We start from the raw sequence: 19,494 nt of genomic DNA, 5'->3' as shown, positions 1-19,494 counted from the left end.
CCTTAGATAAATGAAAGGCTTGGTCATAAAAAATGAACCTTGTAGCAGGCGCTGAAGGCCGACCAACAGAAGTCCTAATGGACCCTTAGAGGATGGGGCTTCAGCAGTCAGTGACCCTCCCCTGAGAATGCCCTGCTTGCTGCCTCTATGACAGTGGAGGAGGTTACCAGCAAAAGTTCTCCAGCTGGCCTCACCCATTGCAGTGGAACAAAAGAAAGGGAGATGGTTTTGAAGGTAACTAGATGCCAAATCATGAAATCAACATCGTGAATTGCAGGCAGGAAGCCAGTGCAGTGCATACGTGTAGAGTAGAGAAGAAGGATGGTCTAGTAGTATGGGCACTTGTCTAGGACTTGGGAGACTAGAATTCAATTCCCTGTTCCTCTACAGACTTCTTGTGTGACACTGAACATCAGAATAACAGACTGGGAGATGGCAGGATCCCCACCTGAGAAGGTTCTTAGGGAGGAATGAGTAATGGTCTAGCCTGCCCACTGACAACTCTCAGAAAGAAATAGAGGCAGCGGAGAATTATCCCATCAACCAAAAGCAGGTCAGCAACACCTCACAATCAACAGTTTAACAGCATCTGATAGAGTTAATAAAGTGAGCATGGACACCTGACGTTGGAACAGTGTGGGGAGATCCACCACCAAGGAAGTGTTGTATTTAATTTAGATGGAACAGATGGGTCCAGGCAGTTAACAGTTTTAATCTAACCCAGTCACTATCCAACATTAAACAGTTTCAAAGGAGGTTTAGGATTTGGTATACAGAGACCTCAGCCTGCTTAGTACCATGGCAAACGCAATGAAAAATTCTTTATATCTTTTATTAAAGAAACAGGAAGGAAAGAAAAACAGTTAAAGCATTTGAAGTGAAAAGTATTAAGTAAGGTTTTCATTTTAACTATCTCTTTTTCCCTTCCCTTTAGCTGCATGGAGTTTTTAGAAGGCAAATCCCCCTGGTTTGACTGGCAATCTTGTAGATGGTATTAAAGATGGTAATAAGTGTCCTTTTTGGGAAAAAGAGAGGTTAGCTGAGATGTTCTGGAGCTGTTGTTGCTCAAGTGCAGGCCCATTTCCTAAGAAAACAAAACAAGACAAACATAGGTGCTCGGTACATAAGGCCAGGGAAGTCCCAGGCTGGCCCTGCCCACACTCTGCCCCCTCCTGCTGCATCATGGACTTGGCAGCGGCAGCGGCAGGCAGTCTTAGCTGGCTAGGCCCTGGCTTCTCTGCTGAAGCAGTGCCGGTCGGCAGCCACTCCAGCAGTGGGGCCGGGCCGGCCAGATGGGGTGGGCTGGCATTGCAGCACGTCGTAGGCTTGTGGTGCTCCAGGGGCTGGGGGCACTCGGGCCAGCAGATGTGGGTGGACTGGCCAACCTGGGGCCAGGATGGGTCAGCGGGCCAGCCAGCCACAAGCTAGCCTGGGGCAGCACTCGGGCATGCCAGTGCGGGCCAGCAGTGCTCCGGTGGCTGAAGCACTTGGGCCGGCAGTGCTCTGGGGGCTGGGGCAGACCAGTCAGGCTGTGGATGGGGTGGGTTGGGGCAGGGCAGCACTGGGGCACAGGCTCTGGGAGCACTTGGGCCACCCACCACTGGTGTTGGGGTGCTCCAGCCCTGGGCAGGCACCCTGCCGGTCTGGCTGGTGCTCAATTGAAAAGCGGGCGGAAGGGTCGGGGCTTCTGGTGGAAGGGGCGGGGCTGCGACGCTAGCTTCCCTGAACAGTCTGTTCACAAGCTACCCATGAAGACAAACACTCAAAAACAAAGAAAAAAAAGAATAGGAGACAGAAAATGTAGCTTCTTTCTCTGATGCTGACTCTCACATGCAATCTCACTGCCAGCAAAACAGAGGCACAGCACACAGTCTTATCAGCCACTCCAAGACCTGGCAAACTTGTACCAGCATCAGCCTATTTACAGAATTGTTTTTAGCTGCCTCTTAAGTCATAGGCTTAGAGCAGTGTTGCAAACTGCATAGTCTGGCTAAGACAGAACCTTATTAGACAGAAGGAAAAAGGAGATGGATAGGAAAGAGAAGAAAAAAGATGGTGAAAGAAAAGGACACATGAGGTAGGGAGTCGGAATATAAAGTCTCACATCCCAGGTGGTGTCTGGGATTCAGCCAGAACTGGCAGACGTGGCGATGTCATCTGGCTGGGTGCTCTCTCTCTCTCTGGTCCAGTGTGGTCAGGACATCTTTCAGGTTTCAGATGTTGAAGGCCCAGGATTCTAGGAGACAATGGGCATGGCAGCCATGATGGTGAAGGTCAATTTTTTCTCCCCAAAGTCTCTTTTTTTAAGAACCCCAAAAGGCAGTGATGGGTGGAATAGCCCGCCCTTCATTATTTTGTCCACCCATCAGACCTAGTTTCCAACACACCAATTTTAGTTAATTGATTTGTGGTTCCACACTTTTCTTGTTTACCAAACATGATCTTAACACAGTCCTTGAGTTATATCAGTAGGCCTTTTTGTTTTGACTAATTCACTCTTTCTGTCCTCCTTTCATACCTTATCTTATGAACATCTTATAAACTTGCACATACTTTTTACCGTTGAGCTCACAATTAGGGTAAATTTGTAGACCCAATTATTACAACAGAAGTTAGTGCAGCCTCCATGCCATCCTAAGACCTAAAGCCAGACTACTGACAAGTTAGGAAATCAGAGGAATTCAAATGAAACTCAATTTGCCTTCCAACCACCTAAGGCTGACATCATGCAGAAAGAAAAATTTCAAGGAGAAGTAGTAATTGGTGAGGTAATTTATTGTCAAGCCACTTCTTCTTGAGCAAGAACCTAATGATTCCTTGTCAGAAGGTGGCTGACATTTTGCTGTCCTCCAGGGAGGCTTCCAGTCATAAGGGGCAATGCATTTTTCAAATAATAGCCTATAGCTCTCCCTAGTGTAATTCCAACAATGGAGGCAGTTAACCAGATTCAGAGATGGAGTTTAAACCCACTCACACTTGCTTAGATCCCCTGAAGTTAGATCTACTTACAACCACTCTTTCCATGTGTAAGGGAGTCTGTCAGTGTAACTTACATACTGAGGAGCTGAAGGAAAAGGTAAGTTAAAGTAACACTCACCTTACTTTAACTTACCCCTTCTTACCTTTCCTCCTGGGTCCTTAGTGTGTAAGTTACACTAACTTAGACACCCATATGTGGCCTTAGAGCAGGTCTCAGTAAGTCTAAGGAGGGTCCAGTAAGCATAAGAGGGTGTTCTCTTAGACACCATCTCTGATTTAATTTGGCCCAGTAAACTTTCTGTCCTGTTCAGTCATTGCTACAAATAAAAGCCACCAAAATGGTCTGGATCTAGCCAGTGTTATTTACAAAGTAGTGTAGGTGGCAAATTTAACAAAGGGATAAGTACTTGAATGTGATCCAGAACAGAGATATGTTGGGCTCACTGCTTTGTTCAGCAAACAGAACTGTCCTTCTGGATGTTATGGTTGAGGAGGAATATACTCTCTTTGCTTCTAACACAGCCACAAATGAGGTCTTAGGCAATTCAGGCCAGGATTTGAATGCATGATATAAGGAAGGCTTATGTAAGGTAAGCTCTATTATGTTGGGTTTTTTTTTTTTAAATAAACAAACATATACTTTGGTTAATTTATCAATTCTATTTAAAGGAACATTGTCAACTTGAAATATAGTCAAATAAAAGAAAAAAGTTAAAAGTAGTTTAAACTACTGCTCCTGCCCTTGATTCCCCTCCCAATTTTTGTGGTTTTACAATTAAATTTTATTTTTACAGATCGTTTTCTTCCTCCTGTTGCTGCTTGAAGAACTACACAAAGAACAGAGGAAAGTGACTAATTCACTATTCAAGAGAAAAAGTGAACCCGTATATACAAAAAGGGCTGTCAAATGCATACTAGATTCATTGTGATTTTTAAGTTTACTGGGTTCCTTTAATGTACCTCACTACCCATTTGAAAGCTGCCTTATTTGGCATGCATTGAAATTCAAAGCTGAATTTCCTGAGTCCTAATATACATAATGAAACTATCAAGAAGGCAGATTCCTGTTTGATTATTTATTCTTTTTTATTATACTTAAGACATGTACTATTTTTAGTGATTTACTCTTCTTTATAATTAGATGTAGTGATTAGTATTATTTTGTTATATTACACTGCAATTTTCATTTAATACACTCCAGCTTCATTGCCAAAACATGTTAATATTACTATGGATTATGCTAAAATTCTTCAAAATAAAAACTTATTTTAAAAAATTATTTCTAGCCCTCCAGGTACAAAGCAAAGTTAGGAAAGTTCTATCTCTTCAAGTTGCTAACATACTGTGCAGTAAATGGACATGCTGGCTTGTGCAGACATTGGGCAGATAGACTGCAACAACAGTAACGACAGATGTGAACTTTTCCATTCTTTTTAATGGGATTCTGTTTGGTGGATGCCAAGATCTCGGGATCTGCTTGGTGACTTGGGATCAGAATTAAGGTTCTGTGGAAGTCCTGCCGGGGCAGCACATTCAACTCCTTGGAAAAAGCAGTATTTTGTGTTGCTTTCTGGCCAATGCATGAAGCAACACTGACAGGCTTGAGATGGATTTGGGTCCAGGATGTTTGGTCATCCTAACATAGGACCTTCTGAGGGTGAAGTCAAGGAGAGGGAGAGGGAAGAAGTCTGTTGAAGAGAAAAACAAAATCAAACCTTTTGTGATCTTCTAATGCCATCTTAACTGACAACACCAATTCAGTGTGAAATACCATGCCAGATCTTGCATGCATCTCTAGTGTGTCTTGATACATCTGACATGATGTCCTAACACATCCCTATCACTGGAAATGATGTTACTGAGCAGAATGTTGTTGCAACTCAAGAATCTTCTGAGCAGCAGCCCAAGGCTGAAGGCTAAGACAGTTAGGTGTGGTTTTGGTTTGGGGCCTAGAGAACTCCTTAATAAAACTTCTTTCAGCAAAATGGTCCATTATCAGAGCTTGGAAAATGTTTCCAATTCTGAGAGCATTCTTACTAGTATGCCACTAAGCACCTTTGCAATAGTCTTTCCTATGCAATTCTAGCAGCAGACATTTCACAGACCACTTGAGTTGGAGATTAATGCTTTATGACATTTTAAAGCTGGAATTCCATACCATTCAGATAGCATAAAGCATTCATTTCTGTCCCTGGCGGTTCTTGAGCTTATCTGACCTTAAAATTGTGTCAGGCATACTCTGGTCCCATTCACTCTATCAGGGCTTGCCTTTTTTTTTTTTTAATTGGTCCAAGACCAAAAATAGCAGTGTAACTTTCAATCCCCAAAACTACCTAGAAGTTGCCTATTTGCCAGCAAAAGATATAAGCAGCAAAAAATGTCTGAACTGAACTGAATATATTCTAAGGTTTTATCTAGGTTAATGGGTGTATTAGCAGATGTGGAACACAACCAGACTGAATCCAATTAACACATCTTACAGGATATACATTTTTCTGCAAAGAAAAAAGTAAAGCTTTCCATTTACTTTTGTCCTTAGTCCCACTCCCAGTCATTGCAATGTAATTATACAACATGGGCTAGATTCTCCCCAGTAGCGCAGTCACTTTGCTTGCACCACACTGTTGGTACAAAATGGCCCGAAAGCTGGCAAAACAGGCTCCTAAAGGATCACTACAACATAAGAGAATCCTCTAGCATTATAGGGCAGGGGTAACAGCTTTTCAACAGCGCTCCTTTCCTGCAGCTGGCATGGAGGTACTCCATGAGTTTGCTCTGTGCCACCAGAGGATTAGTAGTATTAGGCGTGGCTGGGGAAAAAGATTTGGCCAGGCTTTGTTACACCCGATAACACCCAGCTATCATACTGGTTCCTTGGGGCCACTGGCAGCTAACATAATATACGACAGGTTGCAGGCCACTGATAACAACATCAAATGACCAGTTTGGTACACAGCTGGGCTAGCGTTTGTGGAATGCAAAGGCTTTTTTGCCTCCCTCTCCACTGAGCGGAGCCATAGCTGGGGATCTGAGCCTTAATGTTGTTACCTGACAGTACAATGTACACACTGTTTTTATACCGAACTACATAGGGTTACAGCATTAACCAGTAAAGTAACATAGATGTGTTTAAATTAAGGGCAGTGTAGCTTAGCATTATTTACAGATCAGAAGTGTTTAAATATTTCAGATGCGTCTTTATTTGCATTTCTCACCAATTTCCCTGTAAAACAAATTAGGAAGTGGAAGCGCTCAAAGGTGATAAATCCAATGTTCAGTATATTTTGCAGATGTTGCCAGCTCTCAGGATTTCATTGTGAGTCTTGTGATAATGGATGTTTTTTCTTAGAGCTCTAGAGCGTTACCTCCTGTAATTTTTTGCTTCTCTTAGACTTTCTCTTAGAAATTCTTAGAAAAAGTAAGTTTCCTAGTCCTCATGGTTGGGGCGAGCAGTTGGAACACAAGAACTCATCCTAACTCCTGGAAAAATCAACAGACAATTTAAAAAGAATCCCAAATGCATCATTTTAAAGACCTCATGATTTTATAGCCAATCTCTTGATTTGACTCATGGTTTTTGAATGTTTGGTGTTGCCAATACTGCAGATTTTTATTGGCTTTGGTTAAATTTCCAACGTTTACACACTGTTCTGTTCAGTTTAAAGGGACAATATCAACATAAATTTGTCCAAAAGTGATGATTTTTTTACAAGCAAGGCTTTATAAAACTTAAAAAAACACTTTCACATTTTAAAACAATCTAGTGAAACACTTTTACATAAATAATCAAACCCCAAACATTGCTGCATGAAGAACCCGAACATCTTAAATCTAACTTAATGAAACTGACTATAAACAAAAGTGTAGCTGATTTTCACTGTTCTAACTGAGATAAATTAAAAAAGTAAGTAAAGGGAATAAATAGTGACAATCAAATTGGACATTTAAAATTATTTCACATTTAGTAATCTAAATTGATATTAGTAATATAGGAAGGAAATCAACTTATTTAAACATACGATTTCTCAGTTGAAAATATTAAAATTATTCTCCATACGTCTGCCAATGATAGCTGGTATTAAAATCTAAGAATAGGGCCAGTTAGAATAGACCACAAATACAATTCTACAGGAAATACATAGATTTTGTATAGACTGCAAGCTCTTGCATACATAGTAAACTCTTTGGAGTGTGAACTGTCTTTTTATTATATGTGTATATAGCACCTAGCACAATGGACTCCATACTTCTAATTATATAGCTACAATTGTTATGGATATAATAATAATAATTAATGCCTGATTTGGGGTGAGGATCCACTGCAGATTTCTATGGTTACCGTTCATCATGATATCTGAAAGTTAAATACTTAATTTAATCTCAGGCAATAGAATGGGAAGTATTATTTGACACCCTATTTCTCTCCAGTGCATCAAACAAGGGTGGAGAAACAATAGCAGCAGTGGCATGCTGGCTACACGAACAAACCTGAAATGCTGTCTCAGCTTCTGCTAATGAGGGTAGCAACTGCACAGCTTGAACTGGGTAGGTTCAGTAGTCTCTGGTGAGCCACTACCATTTTCTCTTTGCCTCCGTTATACCCAGAGGCCTATAGGACAATGCCAGTGCAGTTTATTTGGAGTCAAGTGAGTGTACCAGCATCTCCTCAGGCTCACAGGAAACCTGAGCCTTACAGGCACATTCATGTCCTAACATGAGAGGAGAGGGAGGTATTTAGAATATGAGTCTTTTTTTGATATTCAGTAAACACAGCAATGCTTCTTTTCATGCTGGGATCTAAGAAAACATGTTGTTGGGTTCTTTTTGTGAAAACTGAACTGTTTTATTTGATATAATAGTTGGGGGACTGATAGCTTTGGGGTCTTACATTAAGAGCAGAAGATGACGAAGCATACCACAAAATGGTGTATCTTTCTTTTGCTTCAACCTGTGCCCCAGTGCCATAAGGAGTTATTCTCTCTCCATGAGTACATAAAGCTGGGAGGGACACAGAGAAAGAAAGAACAAGCACATTAAGTCGATGAGCAAAGACAGGAAGCAAGAGAGAAAAATGAAATGGAAGAAAAAGTGCTCTTTAAAACAGAGAGCTGTGGCAGCGATCTTCTAAGCAGAAAGCACCACAGCATTGTATTCAGGTTTTAGAGCTGTTTTCTACAAAATAGGACTTTTGCATTATTGTAGAACATACACTTTTGCACTATGCACATATTTTACTAGACACTTTGCATATATAGGATACTGTAGTGAACTGACTAGGGTGTAGAGGAATAACTGTGATTTACTGGATGCAATCAGAATGGCTCAACTGTATGACATAGAATCATAGAATAGAATCATAGAATTATAGAGTTGGAAGGGATCTCAGGTGGTCATCTAGTCCAACCCCCTGCTCAAAGCAGGACTAACCTCAGCTAAATAATCCCAGCAAGCGTTTTGTCAAGCCGCAGCTTAAATGCCTCTAAAGATGGAGATTCCACCACCTCTCTAGGTAACCCATTCCAGTGCTTCACCACCCTCCTAATGAAAAGCTCTTTCCTAATGTCCAACCTAGATCTCCCCCACTGCAATTTGAGACCATTGCTCCTTGTTCTGTCATCTGCCCTATACTAGGCCCTACACTACTACCAGTTAATGGTAGTACCAATTAATCTCATTTAATGGTAGGTGCTTCTGAGCAGAATAAATGAAGTTCTGTTCCTGCTGGTGATTAAGTTCTGAATTAACATTAACATAGTAACAACTATTACATTCCTAGATAGGTATTGATTAGTTTTATTACTTTTCAAGGATCTCAAAGCACTTTTCAAACACCACTTAATTACCATAGCTTATGTGGCAAGTGGAAAAATTATTATTATGCACTACATTTCAAGAATCCTAAAAAACCTCCTCTCCTCTAAAAATGACAGACTTTGATCTTATAATGAAAGACTCAGAGTCCTATCTGCACATGAAAAAATGAACTCACACATACCACCTTTCTCCCCACCCCCACCCCATCACACCACATTTATAACCACAATGAATGTGCGCATGGATGCAAATCTGCACAGGTGAATGCAAACAGCTGGTGGTGCTTCTTGCAGGCACATTTACTTGATTTACACACAAAACTCAGGCAAGTGTAGCCTCAAATCTAGTTGCATACTTGTTTATGGAGTTTTGGGCACATCTTTTGAAACAAATGTGCCCCATACTTCTAAATCTCCCTTGCCCCCCATTCAATGGCCGTTAGTCTGGAGCTCAACTTGGGTTAATGTGGTGGTGGGGTTGGTGCAGAAGAGGTGGAGATGTGGGGTGCGTGTGTGGGGGGTTGCTGCATGTCTCCATCTGCGGCGCTGGGTGATCAGAGGAGCTGGTGCATGTGCTGTGTGGCTGTGACAGGGCCTGGTTGCATCACGGGTGCATCTGCCGCTGCTGCAGTGCTGTGAGAGCAGCTGCATGCCCGCCTCTGCCGCGGGTGCAGGACGGCCTGCCCTGCCCTGCCCCGCCATGCCTGCTAACGCAGGACTAGCTGCTTTGCAGCCCATGCTCGCTTAGCCAGGCGCTCAGCCGCCTTCTCCCCTGCCCAGCTCCCAGTCCCCGTCTGGTGCGCGAGGCGAGCGAGACAGAGCCTCCGTCTGTCCCGACCCGGGGGTTGTCACGCGGAGGGAGGCGGGGCCGGGGCGGAGCCGCAGGAGGGGGCTGGACCGGGCCGGCCCGGCGCTGCGTGCCGTGCCGTGCCGTGCCGGAGCCGGTGGCTGGCTGCCTGGCTGCAGAGAGCTGGAACGGAGCAGCGGCGGGAAGAGGAGGAGGAAGATGGTGGAGCCGGAGACAGGAGCCGCTGGAGTGGAGGCGCGTTCCCCGGCTGGCTGTCCTGCTCCCCGGGCTCAGCCGCTCCGCGCTGCCTGGTGAAGGGCCCTGCGCAGCCTCCAGCCGAGGTAAAGAGGCTGCTCCCCAGCCAGAGGTGGGAGGCGGATGCTGGGGCTGGGCTGCACTGAGGGGAAATAAAGGAAGGGGGAAAAATCCGGCTGGCCCCTGGCATTTGGTGCTGAGGGCGGATGCTGAGCCCGCCCGAGGATGAGGAGGGCCTGGCTGGCTGCAGGCAGAGGGCTCTCTCCGTGTGTGTGGAGCAGGGGATGTGAGCTAACCTGGCCGAGATAGACAGGGGATATGGCATGATTCTTCCCCTCCCCCCAGGATCTGCTGGCCGCAGAGGATGCTGCGACTGAAAAAATGAGGTGGTGGCAGCCGCCAGCATCAGAAGTGCAGAGTGTTGTGGCAGGCACTTGCTGTGTGGAGCATGCACAAGGGAAACGGGGGAAGGGAGATGGAGACAGCAGGTTTTAGGAGTGTGTGTGAGGGAGATTTGCATGCCTCCCTAAGCTGCAGTGAAAGATACACAGCTATGTTAATGCCCCAGGGGCTAGGTCTTGCTGCAAACAGTGTCAACAACAGACTAGTAATTATGTGTGTGTATGGCGGGGGGGGGGGGGAGGAGGAGGGGAGCGGTTGTTTTGTTTTGTTTTGTAATGGGTGGGTGGGGGAATTTATTGCTGTGAAACCATTTGTGTTGGTGTGTGTGGTTACTGAAGCTAATTCATGACTTTCCTTTGATTGAGAGTGTGGGAAAAGATTTGGGGGGTGGGAGGTGGGGAGAGGAGACTGTAACAACTGAATAGACAGCACGTGGTCTTGGCAGAACAGGGGACGAAGATGCCATCTCCTCCTGAACCTGCCATCTCCTCCTGCAGAAGGTGTGTCTCCTCCTGACAGCTCCTTCTTTGCAAAGAGACTCCAGGAATAGGAGATTGTTCCCATCCCTGGATGCATCCCAGGGTCTGTGTCAGAGCAGAGACAACTGGGTATTGTCAAATACTACTTTTAGGGAACAGAGGCCTCTTGATCTATTCTCGTCCTAAGCAGCATCTTCATAAATCCTGGTGCAGTCAGTCTATGGCTTGGTTAAATCACATTCTCAGTCATCGCAGATAGGTATCTTTCACCTTCTTTGTGGGAAGCTTGGTCTTGCCAGTAGCAATTCACTGAGGCTTGTTTTGCTGTCATCATGTGGAAATCTGCATACTCGGGACTTAGGCCTGAGCTTTCAGAAAAAATGATCTGTCTTTCCACTTCTTGTGGTTTTATTAGGATGGGGGATTTCAGCTTACTATAATGTGCACTACAGATCTCTGATGTTGTCATAACTGCCCATGAACTAAAGCAATGGGACAGAAAATGGACTAGAAGACATTGATGTTTGCCTGGCTCTGCATATTATTAAGGATGAGCTAACAAGGGAGCGTGGGATAAACAAGGCATATGTCATTAAATTCTACCCTCACTGCAAATTACTTTATGCCAGGTGATGAGAACACATACTACCATAAGAATTTTAATATCTTTTTGTTAACATATTTCATAGGGTCTCAATTAACATGCTTTGGAAAATATTCCAGTCACAATATTTTAAATTCCACTGCATTGCTGTCAAAACCTGAACTGTGTGCCCCTGTCTTTTGCAGCCTGTGGCTGTCATACCTCCACAAACAAATACACAACATATTGTCATCATCAGTGTTTGAGAAATAAAGGTTAAATCTTTTTATAAATAACCAAAAGTGAGGATCATTTGTACCTTTCACTTAAATCTGTGGGTTGTTTTAGAAACTCAGGGTGTCTTGTATTTCATTAATGTCCAGTGCTTTAAATTCAGGCTTTTTCTGCCGAATCAATCCATAGTACAGCTTTTATTTTTACTCTTCTACACTTCTTCAATTCTGATGTGGAATTTATTTCAAATGTCACTGTACATAATTTTCGAAGATTTAGGGGTACATTTATATAGATGCAATCTTTTAAATTTTGGGTCTATGTTCTTGTGCTAGCTCTGTGGAACCATTGTCTAAAACTGTAATCTAAAAACTAGTCATTATTTTCCCCCTTTCTGAAGCTCTTCTTTCGCACTTAAGAGAGAGCTGTCAAATGTATTCTTTTAAAGCACTGTTACCAACCAACTGGTGGTACTCTGTGTGTGTGTATATAGTATGCTGAGAAGTTAAATGTCTAGTAAATTGAAATGTAGGAATATGTGAAATTGTACAAATGCAATAAATAGAGCATTTTTCATCCATTTTGAGCTTTTAAAATTCATTTCTAATGATCAAATATAAAGCATACATAGAGAGCTTGGTTAAAAGAGAGAAGAGCAGCATTGTGTTTACTGGGAAAAAAGTATGAAGTAATGAAGCTGTGAGCCTGAATTGATTTGGAAAGTAATGGATAGGCAAGGCTAGTGGTACAATACGAATCCTGTAATTCACTGTACTGAGTTATTGTACTTTTTTTTATTGTAGCTTGCAGCAATACATTTGTTTTGCAATAATGTATCTTCACTTAAAATAGCAATAATGTCTTTCTGACTATTATTCTGTCTTCTAGCAGATGCAAAGGCCAGCCTTTTAAAAGGCTATTACAGTACAGATATCCATAGACTGACCCTTTGGTTATACAGTGAAAGAATGCCAGGGGAAGTGGATTTTATTAGAAGGTGCTGGTTAGCTAGGAAAGCGAGCTGTTTGGGAGGAGAGGTGAGGGGAAGGGAAGCAGAAATCCTTTTTTAGGCTTCCTTCTTTCAGTTTCATAATTACTTAACAAAACAATTTCTCTGTTTGCTAATGACTTCCCCGCCACCTCCCAAATATTGAGCTATCATGAGTTTTGTAATTCACATTTTAGGAGGAGGTGGAGGAGATACATTAATGTATTTGTTTTTAAAATTGTCTCAGTATGTATTTTCACAATAGACTAATAGCTCTGAAGGAACCATTATGTTCTATGACACTAGATGCAATGATGTAATGTGGTCAGGTTGTCGTGTTTGAAATCTCTAGAATCCCTGGAACCAAAATTGAAAATCCTGGCATGTTCAGTTCAGTGTTTCATTCTCCTGAGACGGATAAACTGAATTGTATGCAATTCTCAGTGAATGGATCTTTTGGATGAAACCTTAAAAATGGAGGTCTTGTGTGCTCTGTGTGGATATTAAAGATTCCATAACATTATCAGCAAGAGGAATGTTTTGTTTTTTTCCTTGGTCTCCTTGGCTAAAATATGTGGGGACCTGGTTGAAAACGATAAAAAACCCAGAGTCTGATTTATCTCTGTGGTGTTAGTTAATTTAGGGCTCTTTGATGTTAATGGCACAAGGAATTGGCTTTTAATTTCTCTGATGTCAGCTCTCATACACACCTGTAGCATAAAATAATATTTACCATAGAACCCACAACAAACTTCAAAACGTTTTTGTTTATCAACTTGCAAAATGACATCTGTTTGAATTCTTTTAACCTACTATTTTTCATAGTAACACCTAATAGTATTAGAACTGAAAGGGATGAGAGAAGAAAACTCTATATTTCTCAGCTTATATATTTTGTGTATTTGACAGTGCTTTGTGTATAGTCAGTTTCACTGTTTTAGTTTTCCCTTTTGTCTGAGTGGGTCTTTATATCTGCCCTGTCGCTTTGTTAATCAGGAAAATGTGATTGTGTGGGCTGGTTCACTGTAGACAGTTAGGTCGACATAAGGCAGTTTACATTGACCTAATTATGTCAGTGTCTACACTGCAGCCTTCCTCCCGTTGATGTAAGTGCCCATCTACACTGACGTAATAACTCCACTTCCACCAGAGACATAAGGCTTATGTCCATGTAGTTAGGGTGACAGGGTCTCTGTATAGATACTGCCTCCCTCACCTTGGCTGTCTTGTCAATTTCATAACAGGAGCCATGAGATTAACAAGAAAGCCTGGTTGCTAGAGCCTGGCAGCTGACGGGGGATGAGGGGGACCCCAGTTGGACCCCACTCCCCAGAGGCAAGAAGCCCTGGGTAGCTTCGCCCCATTCCTATCAGGATAAGGCAAGGCAAGAAGCCCTGGGCTTTGCCCCCCACCTCATGGGGTGTGGGAGACAGCAGCTCACTGGGAGCCTGTGGACCAGGCTCTCAGCTTCCCACACTGCTCCTCTTAGTTCGGTGGAAGCGCTCCTGGTGAGGATGCACACCACCAACCCAAGAAGGGTAGTGTGGACATGCACCACCACAGTACTATGGTGGCTAAGTCGACCTAATAGAGGTTGGCTTATGTTTCTAGTGTAGAAATACCTGAAAACTGCAAAAGTTAGCAGGAGGCAATGCACCCTACTAAGTTCACCTTGGTACTATGTAAGTTTGAGAGCAGGTTTAGAACCTGAAACTAATTCTGAATTTTTAAAAGCAATTATAGATTTCAAGTTAACAGTGTACCTTCAAAGTGACAAAACCAGGCACCTCTTTTGGGTGAAGACATGCATCTCTCTACCTTCTGACTGGGGTATTTCTAGGCTGAACAGTTCCCTTCACTGTGTTATTCTTCAGCAAAAGACAGACTGCCTAAACAGGCCTTCTTTACTTGTCTCCTCAAAGACCATGTAATTGCCAGAGGTAAGTTACCGCACAGCCCTTTCTAAGCAAACACATTTATTCTTAAAGTGAAAGCATTACAGAGAAAACCTGTTAAAACAATAAAATAATCGATGTGCATGCTAATAAGTTTACCAGAGATTACCTCCTCTCTCCAACAATGGCTCTGGTTGGTAATTAGTCCTTCAAACCCCACCCAAGGTTTTATCCTGTGATCAAAAGTTCATCACAGCTTCAGCTCAGAACCAGCATTCAAGTCCTGTGAAGCCTCAGTGGTACAAAAACTTCCAATTATTCCCTAAGGATTGGGGCCCGCGTTTGCTCAGAGGTCCTGTCCGTTTGCTGGATCAGAAGGAAGGCCCTGAGTCAGTTTTCACTCAGGCTGTTTTAACCAAAAACCCATTCTTTATCTATTGATCCTTGGAAAATCCAGTTTAAAACAGTATATGAGAGCCTAGCTGCAACCGGTGGTAGGTTAGAACCCGAGTGAATGTGCCTAACCACCCCTCACTGTTCTTAGTTCCTGGGGGGCTGTGGTCCCCCTCCCTCATGGAAATACACAGTCCCTCAAAAGTACATAAACACTTGCATTTTCATACAGTGAGCTCCTAAAATACTTATATCAAGGTTTGTCCAGGATATTGGACATTAGATTATATCTGTTTCAAATGCGTTTTTAAAAATTGTATTACAAAAACAACAAACCACTATTCACATACATGAACTCCTACTGTAATACAAATACACAGTATTTTGGATAGCCTAAAAATGTTGCTGATTACAGAAGAATAAAAGTACAATTTGAAGTAGAGCTATCAACAGATGAAATTTAAAATGCTTCAAGAAATCTTCCAGATGGCAAATCTCCAGGACCAAAATGGTTTTCTCAGTGAGTTCTGTAAATCTTTACATTATAAACTAGTCTATCGAATACTTCACATATTCCATCATTCCCTTGAACAGAGAAAATTGTACAGTTCCTATTTGGAAGCCATTGGAAAAACATAAAAATCCAGAAGATGGTAGATATAACCCAGTCAGAAGAAGTGCTCTAGGCATCCACCAGACAAGAGACTTTAAAAATTTTTTCCATGCTGGTGGGTCCTAGCAGCATTCAAATATCAGGAATACAAATGTTACCTCTTTTACCTAAAGTAATAATGCTAAATTTGCATCTCCTAAAGTACATCAGTACACAAATTTTACAATTTATTTTAAGTGACATGCTGTAAAGTCATTCACCCTTAGTTTGAACAGCGTGAAAGAAACAAGTGAATCTTAATGAGTTTAAAGAGAGGGGGAATATACTGCTTATGGAGAAAAGATGAAGAGTACAAAGAACAGACTTTGCTAGACAATTGCATTAGCAACTTAAAGTTAGGTTGGTTGCCCAGAGGCTTTCCATTAGTGTCACCAAATGAAGAAGAGGCAAAGCAGCAATGTAGTTTGATGGGAAGGAAATTAGGCTTGGGGGTGTATCAGTCCAGCTACAGTGTTTTGTGGATTCTGTGGGGGGGAACCCTAGATATGTTTCTGAAGTAAAAATGCAAGTTTTGTGGAGGTGTCGCCTCATTTCTTTCAAGAAAGGTGGAACCCATTGAATTTGACTTTTCTAATGAGTAAAACATCAGTGACCTTTCAAGGCTGTGTATGTGTTTTTACAGTATTTACTGTTAGCATTGCACCTAGAACCTTTACATTCAGGTAGAATAAAGCACTGACATGGGTCCCTCACTTGGTGGTCAGTACTATTGAAGATCATTAGTGTTCAGGCTATTATTGAGGGAAATAGCTGAGTGAGACTGAAAAAAGGAATAGGCTATTTAAAATTAAGCCTTATTTTCTCTAAGCTCCTCTTGTCTGAAAGTTTCCATTGTACAAAATGTCTGTGTTCATCGTGGTAAAAGAAAGACTAAGTGTTATGACAATGCAATAATTTTAAATAATAGGTCAAAGGTCATTAGCATCATTCTGATATGCAAACCTTTTCCTGAATTTTTAGTACAAATAACCAGAACAATGTCTGTGCTCTAATAACCGTGAATAAATTTTGAGCATAGGTCTTGCCACACTAGGAGCTGCCTATATTAATCCAATCCTGCTTTCCAAGTTAAAATATAAAAATTACCTGGAATTAGGGCTAGGAAAAACGTCATGTCCCCTTGAGTAATCAAACCCTTCCATCTGTTCCTTTTGGTTGCCATAGTGTTCTGGTAAACTAGTACTTCCCACACTTGCTGCTATTTATCATTAGACTTGGAAGGATTAGATTTTTTTAATCAATGATAATAGAAATGTACAGATAGGAAAAGTAAGAAAAATGCTGCTTGAGAACTTATGAGAGTTAGATTTAAAGTTATTTACTTTGTATATTTTGATGTGATGTTGACAATTTGTTCTTTAATGATTATGAAGCTTTAACTTTTTTAATCTCAGTATCTGCTGTCATTAAATAATTGTTTGACCCCTGTAATTTCCTTCAAATGTGAAAATTTAATTGATAAAAAATGCTTAAGAATCAATGATTATCTGTCAAATTATATATGAAAAAATCAAATCTGTCCAGTCTGTTTATCACACAGCACCAGACACATTGCCAGCCCTGGAGCATACAGGAAGACACAGTACCGGACCCCTGGAGCATCCAGCCTAGGCTTGAACTTTACAGTACTGAAGTCTGTTCAACTGTTTGCCATCTTATTCACTCATTGAATCTCATAGGAAAATCACAAACATCATGGCTACAATTTCTTAAAAATGAAATTAATTGAATCCATGACCATCTTGAGCAGACCTAACATTAGGATGCAAAAAGCTCTCCCACATCTTGACGCCAAGAAGTGAGCCCCTAGCTGGAGTCTGGCATACAAATAAAGTGGACAGGCTATCAATGAGATGCAAGGGTAACACATCAATGTAAAACCCAGTTTCCATTGCAGGGTCCTGGGATTCCTACAGGAGAGCTCTCCTCCTTTTCTGATGAAGATCTCCATCTTTCATGACAAACTCTGGCTAGCAGATGTCAGATAAATTTGAATTCTTCCTATTTCTTCTGTGTACTAAATAGGATCTGTCTCTTTCCACAACACATTACCTTCAGACTGTTTCTGCAAAAGGATAAAGGGAGGAATGTGGTACTCTGACCCTTCTGAAGCCTCTGGTTTTTTTTTGGAGTTCTCCTCCAAATTCATAGCTCCAGTGCCTGTTCTTGCTGATGGTCATAACTTTACCAAACATCAGGAAAGTGAATTCATGTGATACTTAGCTGCCCACTTGGTTTTGAATAGATGGAGTGGAACTGATCAGAAACTTGCCAATTTCAAACTGATGTTGCTGGAGAAAATAGAAACAACTATGGAAGTAGTTTAGGGTTCTGTTTGCAAACTCAGGGAAACAGCACTGCATGGGTTCATATTTGCAAGATTGTTAAGATAATGATGATGATAATAATAATATAATTAATAATATAATGTCTCCTCTTCTTCCACCTCCTCCCACATTCAGATGCCTGGAAGGGAAAGTTTCTACTTGCCACTCATGAGTGAATTTTCTTTTTCTTTTGGTTCTGCCTGACATAATTTGATCTCTACTGTGAGCCACAGCACTATAATGTAATAAATAATCATTATATAACAGATATTTATTAAGGAATAAATCCTCATCTTGATGTACAGCCTTGGTAAACTTGCCACATATTAAAAAGATGCACGAAAGAATCTTCCCTACCATGACAGAGAGATGCCCCACTGCTACTTCTGTGACCTTGGGCAGAATTATCCTCCGCTTTTACGGACCTCATTCCAGAAGGAGCACAAGTTGATGGATTTTCATGAATCCACCAGCACTGAGTTCAAGCCTCCCTCTGAATTTCACTCTCCTCGGGGCCCTTCTTAAAGGCTCAGTAAGGTTAGCAGTCTTGATCCCTTAATTTTTAGCCTTTATTTAGAGAACAAAAGTAGAGCTACAAATGTATGTTACTTGTAGTTTCCATTTCATTCCTCCTTACTCAGGCATTAAATATCTAACTTTTCATTCCTCATGGTATTCTCCTTTTGACTGGCTGTCAAGTTTCCTTCTCAGAAATGGGTTAGAAATGTTTCGAGTCGTCCTTCTAGCCATTGCTATACATGATCACAACATCTCAATGTGCAGCATGCCTGAGACCTACCAGGGCTTGAAAGACAGTCAAATTCACATTTTATTCTATGTCTCTTATATTTGGAACCATAACATCATTGCAGGTGCTCCGGAGATGTTAGGACAGCAGATATAAGGGGCAGTAAAGGAGGTAGAGAAAATAGAGAATTAAATGGAGCTATGAAAGTTAGAAACAGTACTTAAAATTAATTTGTAGTGTATAATGCTAGGGTTAGTGTTTATATGAATTAGAGCAGGAACAAAACAAGTTGTGAAAAAGCTGCTGGTAGGGTAAGGCTGGAGTAGTGACTAAATCACCAAACTGGTAATTAGAACATCTGAGTTCTGTTCCCCGCTTTGCACAGATGTTCTTTTGGGACCTAAGCAAGTCAGTTAAGTTCTCTGTGCCTTATTTTCCTCATCTGTAAGGTGGGGATACTGCCTACCTACTTTGCAGGGATGCTGTAAGGCTTAAATGGTTCCATAATGTATTGAGATTCTCAAAATGGGTGTTTAGGCCATTGACTTCAATGAGGCCAGGATTTTACCCCCAGATTGTGAGGTTATTATTTTCACTTTTCCTTTTTATCAAGGAGAGGATGAGTATTCCTCCTCATTTACCTTCATTCCAGCCCCTTGAGTATCTGGATGACTGTATGACCTGAGATGTCCACTTGTAAGTAGCAAACTTTCCCTGTGGTGGGTGTTTGTTAGGGAGTGGGGATGTGAGGAACAGCCAGGCAAAGGAAGACCCAAGAAGCTGTAGAGATCTCGAAGTGTGTGGAGGTGGTTTTATTCAACTCTTTTAATTCATATGTGCAATAGATCAGACTTATGGTAACTTTGGGTGCTTTTTACATATGAAGTGTTTAACTTGTAGAAGAAAGATGACCCAGAGTACAGGGACTGAGTTAAAAT

General features: G+C 41.8%; 1 protein-coding gene across 2 annotated transcripts in view; it reads left to right on the top strand.

Annotated features, from left to right (window-relative positions):
• Positions 1-9,043: 9,043 nt before the first annotated feature.
• The window catches only part of APBA1 (amyloid beta precursor protein binding family A member 1), a 127,112-nt gene continuing 116,661 nt past the window's right edge, over positions 9,044-19,494 (top strand). For both annotated transcript variants that reach the window (XM_067568502.1, XM_067568501.1), the window contains exon 1: positions 9,044-9,920. The gene's annotated coding sequence lies outside the window, so the exon portion shown is untranslated. The remainder of the gene's footprint in view (positions 9,921-19,494) is intronic.

Source organism: Emydura macquarii, unplaced genomic scaffold (assembly GCF_026122565.2).
Source record: "Emydura macquarii macquarii isolate MOO-44397 ecotype Brisbane River unplaced genomic scaffold, CSIRO-AGI_Emac_v2 contig_2897, whole genome shotgun sequence".
In the NCBI taxonomy this organism is placed as follows: Eukaryota; Metazoa; Chordata; order Testudines; family Chelidae; genus Emydura; species Emydura macquarii.
Note: the sequence above shows the minus strand (reverse complement) of the source record. Positions and strands in the feature narration are given on the sequence as shown.